The sequence below is a fragment of the Eptatretus burgeri genome, chromosome 5 (genome assembly GCF_056783735.1).
Source record: "Eptatretus burgeri isolate ZD-2024b chromosome 5, Ebu_testis_v1, whole genome shotgun sequence".
Lineage (NCBI taxonomy): Eukaryota > Metazoa > Chordata > Myxini > Myxiniformes > Myxinidae > Eptatretus > Eptatretus burgeri.
The window spans coordinates 73,205,163-73,218,868 of NC_140965.1; the positions used below are offsets into that span (position 1 = coordinate 73,205,163).

The window sequence follows — 13,706 nt, forward strand, 5'->3', positions numbered from 1 at the left end:
GGCACCTTTTTGGATGTGAGGGGCAGCAACTTTGGGAAGGGTGAGTGAGGGGAAGATTCAAGGGAGAAGGGTGAGAGGGGAGAGTTGAGGGAGAAGGGTGAGGGGGTAGTTTTTGAGAAAGGTTAGAAGGAAGCTTGGAGTGGGAAGCGTGTGAAGGTTGCCTTGTGAGTGAGGGTTGAGACCAAAGCTTTGAGAGGGAGGGAGATCAGTACAGCATGGCCAAGGTGCAGGAGGGTGATGGGAGACGTGGGGAGAGGGGAAGAATGAGACTTGGTAGAGGTATGGTGAAGAAGAAGGGAGTGGGCAGGAGGAAGTACAAGATTTGAGGGGTTGGGAAGAAGGGGTGGTGTGATGAGAGAAAAGAAGTGGCATGTTTGTGGTGATGAGCATCATGATTTAGAGTGAGATATCTGTTAGGTTAGAATGGAGCCCACAGATGTTAGAACACCGCACAGTTTGGGACAATAGAGGAGGAGCTGATACTGAAGCAGAAGACAGGGAAGAGGTGGCAAGAGCAGAGGTAGGATCAGGGGCAAGATTGGAGGTGTAATCAGAGGATATAACAGGTGAGGGGTTAGGAGAAGGTAGATTTAAGGAGGTGGGGGTGAATTGGCACTGAAGTTGGAAACGAGGGACGATTGATGGAACATGAACATGCATTGCAAACTGGGATTTAAAATGTTTTAAGTCGGAGATGCGATGAAAGACATTATGTGAGGGATGCAATAAAGGGGAATTAAGAGAATGGGGAAAAGAAACGTTGTAACAGTGGGACGTTTTAGACACGGGATGAAGGAAAGGTTGAATTTGAAACAGTCTTTTGGAGAAGAAAGAGTGCTGAATTATGATGCAATTCCGAGAGAACCACTCATGTGAAAGAGGAAGTTGGAGCATTTCAAGAGATCTTTTTTGTTGTTGTTGTTGTTGTTGTTGTTGTTGTTGTTGTTGTTGTTGTTGTTGTTGTTGTTGTTTTTGTTGTTGTTGTTGTTGTTGTTGTTGTTGTTGTTGTTGTTGTTGTTGTTGTTGTTGTTGTTGTTGTTGTTGTTGTTTGTTGTTTGTTGTTGTTTTTTGTTTTTTTTGATAAAGATTACGTAAGATTAGGAAAAGGAAAGGTGAAAGAAAATCATGTAGGTGTTGGTAAACTTGGATCGACAAATGCAGAAGGAAGCTAGTCGTTCAACAAAAATTACAGGAATAAGAAGAGGCGGTAAAACGTGGTTATAGGGGGGAGTAATGTGAAAGGTTCACAGAATAAAGTTTTTTTTATTTTTAAGATTAGGTGAGATTAGGTAAAGGAAAGATTGAGGAAAAAATCGTGAAGGTCTATGATGAATGTGGGTTGGGAAAAGTAGGAGATGGAGATCCGCAAAAGAAGGAGGAAGAAGTGTCGGTACAGGAAGTCAAGTGGTCACGTGGGGTACAACGTGAGGTGAAAGGTATTTTTTTGTTGTATCTTTTGATATTTTAAGACATGAAATGGAGGGTATAGCTGAGAGGGATAGAATGAGGGCGGAGGGAAAAGTGGAGAAATAAAAACTGATGGTAACAAGGAGAAAATACAATAAACACGATCGCACACACAAACGGGAAGAAAGGTAGGTCTCAAGGAAACCCGATATGAAAATACGACGAAAACTCCACAATTAGCACAAGTTTTAACACAAGACCGAACTAGAAACACATAGTAAACACAGAGGTAACAAAATGACAGTTAAAAACGCGACAAAAACGACCGGAAAACTTATCTTAGAGAAAGTTGGCAGAGACCCTGAAGCAGAACCGCCACCATTCCTCAAGAACCGGAACCGGAAGTTCAGGGTGTTGTATATTCAACAATAAAGCGCAATGATAGTCATAAAAAGCCGGGAGGCGACGATGGTTTACGAGCGGTATTTGACGATGTAGATTGTCTCAGAAGTCAAGGATGAGACAATGTGATAATGTTTGACCAAATTATAAAAATGATCAACATGATGTGGTATGAGTGACAGGTTATTAGCTGCAAAATGTCGAAAACCCGGTTTCGTTCAACAACTTTCAAAATTTGACCTTTGCATAACCTTTAAAGGTCACAAAACAATGTTGTGGACATTAAAATAAGGAAACAGGATACGTGCTATAGCTTATTGGAGTTAGTTCGTCGAAGAAGGTCGAAAACCCGGTTCGATTCCTACAACTTTGAAAATTTGACCTTTGTGAATTTTAAAGATCAAAGGTCAAGGATTATGACCTTTGGTGCAAAACTTCCTCTGGAACATTCCAGGAACAATATAACGTCATATAGGGTATTTGGCATTTCGCACTCCTGGGATTGTCCATACTTTGATGAAATTAGCGTAAAAACAAACTTGAAGGGGGCGCCTCGGGCAAGGTGTTCGAGATAGAGCAAAATGGTTTTAAGACTTTAGGTGGGGAATGACCTCAAGATTATGCATAAAAAATATTGTCATCCTCGCTCTCAAAGTTTGGGCGGTCGTATGATTTTTATGTCAAAATTCGCAATTTTCTAAGTTTTTGACCTTGTGACCTTGACCTTGGGACGAAAATGAAAAATCGGACAACGACGAGTTTTAGATAATTCATTTTGCTATTCAAATACTGAAGAACCCATTGCATTCAGTAAATTCCCTCGGAGAAGAAAGATTTTTAATCCGACTACCCCCTAAAAATGGCAATTTTTGGGGCGTGGCTCCACACACAATGGATGTAGCCCGCCCTCATCCAGGAAAACACAACGAGACATTGATATCGAACACAGAACCAAGTTTCATCAAGATCGGATCAAAGTGCACGGAGTTATGCTCTGGACAGACAGACACACAGACAGACACACAGACAGACACACAGACATAATGAATATAGTGGTCACTGGCTGGCGCTCGTGAACCAAAAAACAAAAATTACAAGTGGGCGTTTCTTCGCCCAGAATGGGCAATCTTAGCTGCTACCCTACTATCTGTCACCGCCCATTTCTTCAAAACCTATCTTCTCCCTCAAAATTGACCGAATCAAACTTAATTTTTTATATGTTGTACATATGGCCAATGCACACAATTTCTCGAGCATGAATTTCGATAAAAACAATCGAGAAAAAATATGAAAAAAACAAAAATTACAAATGGGCGTGGCTCCGCCCACAATGGGTGTGGGACGCCCATCACCAGGAAGACAAAATTAGGCATTGATATCAACATCATATTCAAGTTTCATCCAAATCGGATCACATCCCACGAAGTTGTGCTCTGGACAGACAGACAGACAGACATACAGTACATACAGACACACACATAACGAATATAGTGGTCACTCTGGCTGGCACTCGTGAACCAATAAAATGTCCCCTTTGCCCCTACCAGTTTGCATCATGAACAAACCAAGCGAATAAATGGGATGGTCTTAACTATCTAACTTAGGGCCCACAAGCATTCCATGATAGAGAGACAGTGGGGAAGAAGACTGGACAGAAGAGGCACTCGGGCTACCCAAGGCAGAGTTCGGAGGAGTCCTTCTGGCTTTTCCAAATGCAACACATTCTATGATCATCTGACAGTGCTAGGGAGAGAACTTTAGTTTGGCTGAGGGGGGCATTGCATGCATCCCTTTCCCCAGCTCTTCTCATTGTTTTGTGACACTATAAACCCCATGACTGCACACAAGAATGGCGAGAACTGCAGGACTGCCTTCATGCGTCCCAAACTCCAGCTGCTAGAATGGCTTTTATTACTCTTGACTATCAGTGGTAGGGCTTCTGAGCCCTGGACCCTCCTATAGGGCATTTCTTTCCTCTGGAGTGGAGCTAGCCTTACCCTCCAACAGTGCATTTTATTCCTCCTCGCCACGTTCAAGGGTCCACAGACCTCTTTAGTCCATGAGCCAGACCGAATTTCATTACCAAAATGGGGAACAGACCCCACCATGATTTTTGGTTGGCTTGATACCTCAAGTGTCCGAAATCAGTTGGTGGACTTGCAAGGAAGGTCGCTTTATAACCTTTTGATGGCCATCTTTAAAAATGCCCGCCGTTATTTCACCAAAATGGAGGAAATTGGAAAAATACCCACAACTCACCTCCAGAATGTCCTATGGACATGTGGTTTGGCTTAGAATGATTGTAAGAACATTCTACATCTGCCAATATATGGTTTTGGATAGTTATTTGCTATGATATGTTCCAAAATTCGAAATTTCTCCCAAAAAAGTGGCATTTTTAGGTTTTTTTTGCTGTATGTTATCAGAAGTTTTCTGCCAATTAATGGTCAAATATATCTAAGCTCATTTTTTACCTTAGTCACCTGGAGTGGTTCATAATGCATTCAAAGAAAGTCAAATATCAAGTTATCTGAACTTCACAGGATTCTATAGATACGTTTTCGTACATGATCTATTTGTCAATTTTCGGCCTTTTTTGGGGTACCCAATCTCAAAAACCTTCTATACTATGCAACCATTGGGGTTTCAAAATATCTAATAGGCATTTTTATTACTGAAATAAGATTTTACATATGCTCATTATATACTAGACCCTTTGCTGAGTACCGGTCAGTGTACATTTCCCATGTATTAATACACCAACTGGGGCCCTATCCCCGGCCCTATCATGGGAAGGGACACAAAGCCCATCTATGACAGATTGTGATTAATGCGAACAATACCCTGAATGTCTATTCATCTATCTATAGCCCCAAAATGTACAGGGTACAAACCAGGAGTTGACCAGTACTCAGCAGAGGGACCAGTAGTTTGCTATTGTTATAGTTGTTTTCAAAAGCAACAACATTTGTATGTCTTACCAGTTACTGTTAGTGTTTTTCACAAAACTTGTATTAAAAAGTAATTCACCAAATATTGCCCATATATTTGGTGGTGAAGGCCCATATGGTGTCCAAGGCCTCCGAGAAATTATTGATGTTGAATTTTGTTGGAAAAAAAAAAGCGTTGAATCAAGTTACTTTGGGTATATCTGACTCTGTACATGTACCCTAACTGGAGGATACCGCGAGAGCCGGTTTGGTTGATCCAACAACTTCTGGCTATTTTCATACTTTGGTGATCCAGTAATGCAGTCTGTGTTCAAACTGCATCCCAATGCCCTGCCGAATTAAACTTTAACTGACAAATGAATGATCATTTCATGTAATTGCTAACTAATATCCAGATGTTGTTTGACTGACCAAACCGGTTCTCGCGGTACCCCCCAGCAATTTCCTGGCAAGGTTTTCCCGACGTCTTGACTTTAGCACTCGTCCACAAATTAAAATACATTGTTTCTCAATATGTACGCAACCACTTAAAAATATATCTAATTTAGTCTTCCCCGTCACTGTCACTATCATCCATGTTTTGAAATTGGTCTTCATCCTCTGTCTCATCATGCATATTGGCACAGTTTTGTAGTCTGCACGCTGGTGTGCAGCTGAAACCATTCACTACACAGGGGCAGTCATCATTGCAACTTCTTGGGCACTTGCACGACATTAGTGCCAGAACAGCCTCTGGGGCTGGGGCTATTGTAAGCCAATATATTTCCAAGTTTCCCTTTACCATTATTCAACCATGCCCTTCAGTTGGACTGGGTATCTCAGGAAAGTTCTGGAGACTACACCTCCAAATGGCAGACTGGTAGTTCGCATGTTGCGTGTGTTGTTTTAATGCATCCTTGCACGGGGGAATCTGTCCCGATGAAACATCCCCTTTCTTTGAACAGAACAAATCATAACGGAGGATGTTGACCTCCTTGACATTCGTGTTTGAGCAATACATGCTACAGGTGAATGCCTGTATCGTTTCGAATATTTCATCTCAGACGATCCACTCCTGACCAAGTTTCATGAATGCTTCTTTGAAATGCTGGTTTTTGCGAATCAAATTGATTGCTTTTACCTTACCCTGGCTAGCGAATGAACTAGTTGAATCACAGCCAGTCCACGCATGGACTCCTATAAAAGACATAAACACATCCTTGCCTAGTATTGTGCCCAACCTTGAGATGTCAATAAGACTTATTTGGTTTTTTCCCCCCACATCTTAACAGGATTTTACTGGTCCCGAATTCCGAATGTAGGCCAAGGAGGATCACAAATACATCAGTATCCTCTGAAATCACCATAACCTTTGGATACGTCATGGCAGCATGTTTGCAATGAAGCAGCATTCTCGTGTCGGCTTCTTCATGGGTTGATGCAAGCGCCGCAATCTCTGTCACATTATCCTTCGTAATCTGGAAACACTTTTCACCAGAGGTGACCATCATTGTTGTGTTACCAAGTTTGTCTCTGTTCCGTTCTTCCTTCCAGTTGTCAGCGAGAAACATTGTAAGCTTGTTCTTACTTTCCTTACTCGCCAACATCCTTTTCCAGTTCTTTATTCTGTGTCCTGGCTTTATCTGAGTAAATGCAATGCCATGTTGAGAACCATGATGCAACCGTTCTGCGTCTTTAATCGACTGGTCTTTGTCGACGTCAAATGCAACATCGACTCGTCCACTTCCCTGGCAAACATTCAGGACTTTCGTCAGAATTATCACTGAGAGTTCTTCAAATGTCAGATTCTCGCCGTGAATCTTTTGGACTTTCCCCATGGCATCAACTATTGTTGCCTGAGGACCCGAGGACAATTCAACATTCGCAATTTCTTTTTCAATATGTTTGGCCAAAGTTGCTTTCCCTGTTTTCTTTAGGGTGCCGTCACCATTGGCCAATGCCCATGGTTTGGGACCGAGAGGATAGCAGAGAACTTCTTTCATATCTAACTTCCTGTTCTGAGCGATCAAGATCATATGTCCAAAGACACGATGGTCTGCCTTCAAAACAATCTCTGTTTGTCCCAGCATTGACAACTGTGTCTTTCTGCATTGAACTGAATGTTTGTAATTTAAGTTTCTTTATTGGGTCATAAAATCTTGAACCCTCCTCTAACTTCTGCGCATGTAACTTGAAGGCTTCTTTAGCTTTTTCGCAGGTTTTCAATAAGTCAGTACTCAAATTTGGCGGTGCTGCAGCACGGGTTGCCAAATTCACAAGATCTGACTGTTGGTTTGAGAACGGATTAGTCCAATTGTTTTCCAACATATCAACGATTGATGTCACATCATTTTCGTCCCTCTTGATTCTAGAGGTTTGTAGGTCAGCATGACCGAGACACGAACTCACTGATACCATTTCTCGGAGTTGCCTCAGAGCTTCTGCCCTGTACTCGGCGGTTAGATAAAATCGTGATGAGGCACCTTGTCTCAGACTAAAGCCTCTTGTACCTCCTGATGTTTGGGTATCCTTGTACACGGTCTCTTCAACTGTTTGATCAATTGCAATTTTGGCAAATGGGTTCACTTGCTGAAGTTGAACTGAGAAGCCACCATGGAGAAAATGATCATGAAGGTCTGGACATGTGTTCTCCAATTGGGTCATCTGCGCATTGTACACTGGCAGATATCTTGAATAGTTTGTCTTGTCCATGGCAAAACACCAAGGTATCAAGTCCTTGATGCATGATAAATGCAAGTGCCAGTCACCTTTGCGATCCGCACGTATCAGACCAAGCATAATCTCAACCATATCTACATAAATCATCCAGAAGGATGCCAATTGGCCACTTTAGTGTCGCACAACATCGAGGTAAGACCCGAACAGATACAGAATCCTCTGGCATGATTCATCATTCAAACTTAATTCAAGGGTGGCTGCGCATGTATTTTCATTTATATCCGCAATACTGCGTAATGTTTCATTCAAATGTCCCATGTCTGAATTGTGTTTTTTTTCCAACCATTCAAAGAATCCTGCCCAAGCAAGTCGCATCAGAGCTTCATATGTGAGTTTGTGGAGACGGACGCCACGGTTGTACTGCTTTCCATCTAAAACTTTCTCAATTGACCCCTCAGCTATCACTCCAGATTCAACAGCGAGGTCCCTAAGTCCTGCATCACGAAACATTTTCCCGATGATTGACAACAAGTTACAGATTATATGGAAATTTCCCATCATCAGCACAATGCTCTCAAATCTAATTTGCTGCTTCCAGGCTACCTCCGTTGCCTTTGCATACAGAGCTTGGTCCATAACTACTGCAATTTTTGCAAGGCTCAATTGCTCCTGAATTGACACTGATTTAGGAAGGATCCCGTACACAGTCGACAGCTCTGTAGCAGGTGCATTGATGGTTGGTAAGTAGCCAACCCCATCTTGTTTGACTGGAATGTTGTCTCTAGTTTTGATATTAAAACCAGTCCATGAGCAGATCGATTGGTTGGCGACATCATGTCGACGAGCAAGAACCCATATGAAATTATGTTGAGAAGCCCTTGCCATCGCTGCAATTAAAGGCATTGATAGGTTGGCCGGCTTCAGTAGTGGGGGACCTTCCCTTCTGGCAGAGATATACACTGGCAGCTGCTGCTCTGATGGCTCTATGGAGCCATCTATAAAGATAACTTTTTATCCTTTTTGGCAACGGTTGGAAATCCTTTTCTGGTACACATGACAAGGACATTGGCTGAACAATAATACCATTGACTCGATGCGATGTTCCCGCTCCGCTTAACGTTTCTTCCTGCCTATCGATATTGTCAAAAGCAAGCACAGTTGGAATGCAGGGATGTATCCCTGATGGGAGGGCAGGTTTGCCTCCATCGCCGCTGTTCGTCTTTTCGATGCGTGAGGCGGTGTCTATCTCCTGCAACCTCGTGTATGAACAGGAATGACCAGGTCGGTTCAGTGTCCGAATGAGTTCCACATTGCCAGTTAAAGTCTTGATGGCCCAGGGAAGAAGAATATGCTTTGGAGTCAGAACCTGAGCATTTGTGACCACACTAACGATGTCCTGCGCAAGTGAAAATGACAGTCGGTGGACTCTATTAGACGTAACAGACTGTTGACCACTGAGGAGGATATCTACGAACTGGGTAAGACAGTGTGGAAGGTCAATATACTTTTCGGTCAAATCCTGTGGGTTTGGTAGCCATGCCTGCTCAGGTCAGGTCAGGTCAGATCTGTGACCTGCTTCAGGTACCATGTAAACTTTTACTAACCTGTTCCATGGTCGGGTTGTCGGCGACTAAACCGTCTCCCACACCAGGTTTTCTGGTGAGGAGGGTGTTTGGATATGGACACCCAGCAGGATTAAAACAAAACCTGTCAAAGGGCGGAGGAGCTCCTTGTGAGCCACCGGCCATCCATATCTAGTGCCCAACTGTTTCTGCGGACGTCCTCCTGCAGTTGGGTTACTTTTTTACTAGGAGGTTGGTGGCAGGATTTGCACTCCGGCCACTGTAAAACCCTTCATTCCGCAAAACACACAAACGCAAAAAAAATCTGAAAACCCACTCCATGGGAGTACCTCCTGCGCAGCTTCCCTTCGCAGGGCAGCTCACCGGATGACGGGATTGGGGCAAAGCCTTCGGGACCCCCAATCTTTGATGAAAGGAGGGAAGCCACGGGGTAACCTCCCTGGGTCAGATTGTGGGAGAGTGTGTCGGAGTGGTGCTGAGGTGTCATCCACCAGACGGCGGTCTCCTTGGGTTAACCTGAGGCGGTCCCTTCGGGTGGGTGCCTTGAATGTCCGATCCCGAAGAGAGGATGATCACCTGTCTCTGTTATCATCTGAGCTCAAGCGTTTGGACATCGGGATTGCAGCACTCTGAGGTTCGGAGACCGGATTGCGCCGAGATAATGGTGGGTGGTTACACCTACTATTGGTCTGGTCGCCCTGATGGTTACCATACTCAAGGAGTTGCTGTAGCTGTGTCCTATAAGCTGACCCCAATGATAATTGAGGTAACACCGGTCAACGAGTGTATTATGAGACTAAGGATTCGTCACTCCTTTGGTGTCATTTCCCTGGTCTCTGTCTATGCTCCGACTGAGGCGAGTGACCTCACCGTGAAGGATGCATTCTACGCCACGCTCGAGTCTGTGGTTGATCAGTGCCCCAGACGAGATACACTTCTAGTCTTGGGGGATTTCAATGCATCGACTGGAACTGATAGGGACGGTTATGAGGTGTGTGTTGGTCCCCATGGGTCAGGAACTATGAACCAGAATAGCACTAAGTTCCTTGACTTTGCAAGAAGTCATGGACTTAGGGTGGCTGGTTCATGGTTTCAGCGCCCACAAGCTCATCGCTGGACTTGGTATTCCAACGATGGCGGTGTGGCAAAGGAGATTGACCATGTCCTCGTTGGCGGTCACTGGAGGATGATCCAGAACTGCAGGGTCTACCGGAGTACTCAGTTCCTCAATACTGACCACAGGCTTGTTGAAGCAACTCTAAAGCTGCACCTTAAATCCTGGAGAATGGTACCATCCCAGCTTAGGCTGGATGTTGGCAAGCTTAAGGATGAGAGAGTAGCTGAGGAGTTTGAGCACAGGTTGAGTGGGGATGGATATGGGGGGGGGGGTCTGGGCATTTCTGGGTATCCTGAAGAGTTGTGGAGTGCCTTCAAGACCACCGTCCTTGATGTTGCCGGTGGATGTCTTGGAGCTCACCGCAGGGCAAAGAAGAATTTTGTCTCTCAAGGGACACTGGATACCATTGACCAGAGTCGCAGGGCCAGGCTGAATGGCAGAGCTGAGCTGTTCAGGGAGCTGAGGCATAAAACTGTACGTGCACTAAGGGTGGACAAGGAGGCCTATGTGCGAGGAATCTGTGAGGGGGTAGAGCATCACCTGTGGAGAGGTGATTCTCGTCCCGCTTTCAGGGGAATTCGCGCATTGCGTTCATCCAAGCCCATCCCTCGGAGCACTGCAGTTAGAGTAGAGAGTGGTAGGCTCTTGACAGAGGAGTCTGAAGTGAAGGCCCGCTGGGCCGTTTACTTTGAGCGGTTGTACCAGGCTGATCCACCAGCTGTCGAGTTGGACGTCAAGGGTGTTACAATCCCTGTTGCTGACCCTCCAATCAATTGTGGTCCACCTTCGCTTGTGGAAACATGGGCTGCGGTGAACCGGTTGAAACAGGGTAAAGCTCCAGGGATCTGTGGCATCCATGCCGAACTTCTCAAGGCTGGTGGAAATGCTGCACTCGTGTCGTTGCATGCAGTTTTGTGCTCTGCCTGGAACACAGGCATCATCCCAACTGACTGGAAGAGGGGCCTTGTTGTCCCTCTCTGGAAAGGGAAGGGTGATCGCCAAGACTGCAACAACTACCGAGGGGTGACGCTGCTCTCAGTGCCAGGCAAGGTCTTTGCTCGGATAATTCTTGATAGGGTTCGCCACCATCTGCTTGAACACCAGCATCCAGAGCAGTCAGGCTTTACACCAAAGAGGTCAACGATTGACCGTATCCTTGCTCTTCGTGTCCTCACCGAATGCAGATGAGAGTTTCGGCAGGGGCTGCTTGCAGCCTATGTTGATCTCTGTAAAGCGTTCGATTCAGTGAATCGGGATGCCCTCTGGAGGATTTTTGGTCTTCGTGGAGTGCCACCAAAACTGATTGATCTGATGTCTGAACTCTACTCTGGTACTGAGAGTGCTGTGAAGTGTGGTGGTACCATCTCTGACTTATTTCCAGTTGTTACTGGAGTTCGTCAGGGGTGCGTACTGGCCCCCACACTTTTCAGCACTTGTATGGACTGGATTTTAGGGAGGCTGTCGGAAAGATCAAGCTGCGGTGCATCGTTTGGGAATGTCAAGATCTCGGACCTTGATTTCGCAGATGATGCAGTCATCTTTGCGAAGACTTTAGATATCCTTTTGGGGGCCCTCGAGGTGCTGAATGAGGAGTCGAGAATGTAACGTTGGGATTACGGGTTTCTTGGGTCAAAACTAAGATCCAGGCTTTCGGTAACATCTTGGATGCTGCTGTCCTCTCTGTGCCTGTTTGTGGTGAGGATGTTGAGGTCGTGGAGAGATTCACTTACCTTGGCAGTGATATTCATGTCTCTGCTGGCTGTGAGTCAGAGGTCAATAGACGTCTGGGTCAGTCCTGGGGAGTCATGGATTCACTGGATCATGGGGTGTGGTGCTGCCGGTACCCGTGCGGGTGGACGAAAGTCCGAGTCTTCAGGTCCTTGGTGCTTCCAGTCTTGCTCTATGGATGCGAGACTTGGACTCTGACCAAGGATCTGAGATGGAGACTTAATTCCTTTGGTACCAGGTCTCTTCGGAGAATCCTTGGCTATCGCTGGTCAGATGTTGTGTCCAACGAGCGGTTGCTGAGAGAGACTCAGATGAGATTGGTTTCCTGCATGGTCCGTGAGCGTCAGTTGCGGCTGTATGGACATGTGGCTCGTTTTCCTGACGCTGATCCTGCTCACCAGATTCTCTCAGCGAGGGAGTCTCGTGAGTGTAGGAGGCCAGTGGGCCAACCACGTGCCTCGTGGTTGCAGCAGGTTGACCAGCATCTCAAGGAGATGGGGATGGGCCTGGCATCTGCCTGGGGGAAGGCCAGACCGAGGCCCCTGGAGTACCGACGGAAAGTGGACGCAGCGCCGTGCTGTTCTGGCACATGCTCCCATACCTGACCTGACCTGACCTGCTCTTTGATATCATCTTTGATTCTATCTCTTAAGATTACGGCTACTTGTACAATCAGTTGTTCACATTCCTGGCTGTGTGTATATGTGTCAAGTTTGTCCTTCATGTTTATAAAATCACATGCAATGGTATCAGCTGCAAGGTTATCTGGTCTAACATAAACCCTGTTTCCTGTACCAGCGGTGAAACAATGCAATGAGTCCCCAAATTCGGACTCTAACTTTTTGCGGAGATGGGTTCTAGTTGATTGCTTAACTACTAAACCATTGTCACTTATGAATGCCACCACCTTTAAAGGAAGGTCATGTAACGGAACTATGCGGGGGTTCGAAAATAGGTCGATGCGTTTCAACTTATACAGCAAGAGCAATGCTGTAGTCTCAACCGACTTGTAGTCATCGTTGTCATCAATTGCAACAGAATCGGTTGCGATCTCCTGCTTATTTGCTTTTACACGTGTGTAGTTTCTGTAACAACTGGCATGGTAATGTGCTTCTGCTGCGACAATTTCTCATGCGGTAATTGCCAGAATTTTAGCATCAGACGTTTTAGTTGCGATTTCTCGAATCTTTGTGTCGGCTCAGAGATCCGATGACTGAATCAAGGATTCTCGGGTCCTTGTACCTTTCACAAATTTTGGACATTCATAAAAAATACATATTTTATCGTAAACACGAGCTGTTTCTGAATTTCCTTGACGTAAAGATCGTCTCTGTTCAATAATGTCTTTCTCACAAACATCGGAAACTTTTTGTAGCCTGTGCAGTTCTTTTTTGTGGGTGAAATTTGATCTGCATTCACGATGGTACAATACGTTAGGTACACTATCTGGATTGTCCTCTTTGAGTTTCACGATCGGATCAAAACACCTAATCCTTGCAGCTTCACATAGGGCTAGCCAAGAGTTTATGTCTTTTGGTTTAACTAATACATCTGATGGAGCATCCTTTCCACAAATTATACAAGAAACAATGTCAAGTTTTCGCCGTTTGGCTTCCAATGGACTTTCAGCCATGGTGACTCGATCGTGTAGTCTTCTCTAGAGGATTGCAGGTTTCAGCGACACTTCCAATTCAATCTGAAATAACGGGAATTAACAGTAAAGCACTGGCAAACTACTAGGTTAAAGTAGACAAAGGTGTCTTCCCATTTCACCCCAGTGGTTTTGGTTAGGGTTAGAGCTCTAGAAATTATATGTTTTATACGTTTAGTATAATTATGTGTGCAGCCCTGCATCGGCTT

The 13,706-nt window shown here is 45.0% G+C and overlaps 1 protein-coding gene and 2 pseudogenes across 16 annotated transcripts in view; 1 reads left to right on the top strand and 2 right to left on the bottom strand.

Annotated features, from left to right (window-relative positions):
* The window catches only part of LOC147026688 (voltage-dependent N-type calcium channel subunit alpha-1B-like), a 592,527-nt gene that overhangs the window by 330,626 nt on the left and 248,195 nt on the right, over positions 1–13,706 (top strand). The gene's annotated exons all lie outside the window — the stretch shown is intronic.
* LOC147026693 (uncharacterized) lies at positions 5,305–8,303 on the bottom strand (annotated as a pseudogene).
* Positions 8,414–13,479, bottom strand: LOC147026694 (uncharacterized; annotated as a pseudogene).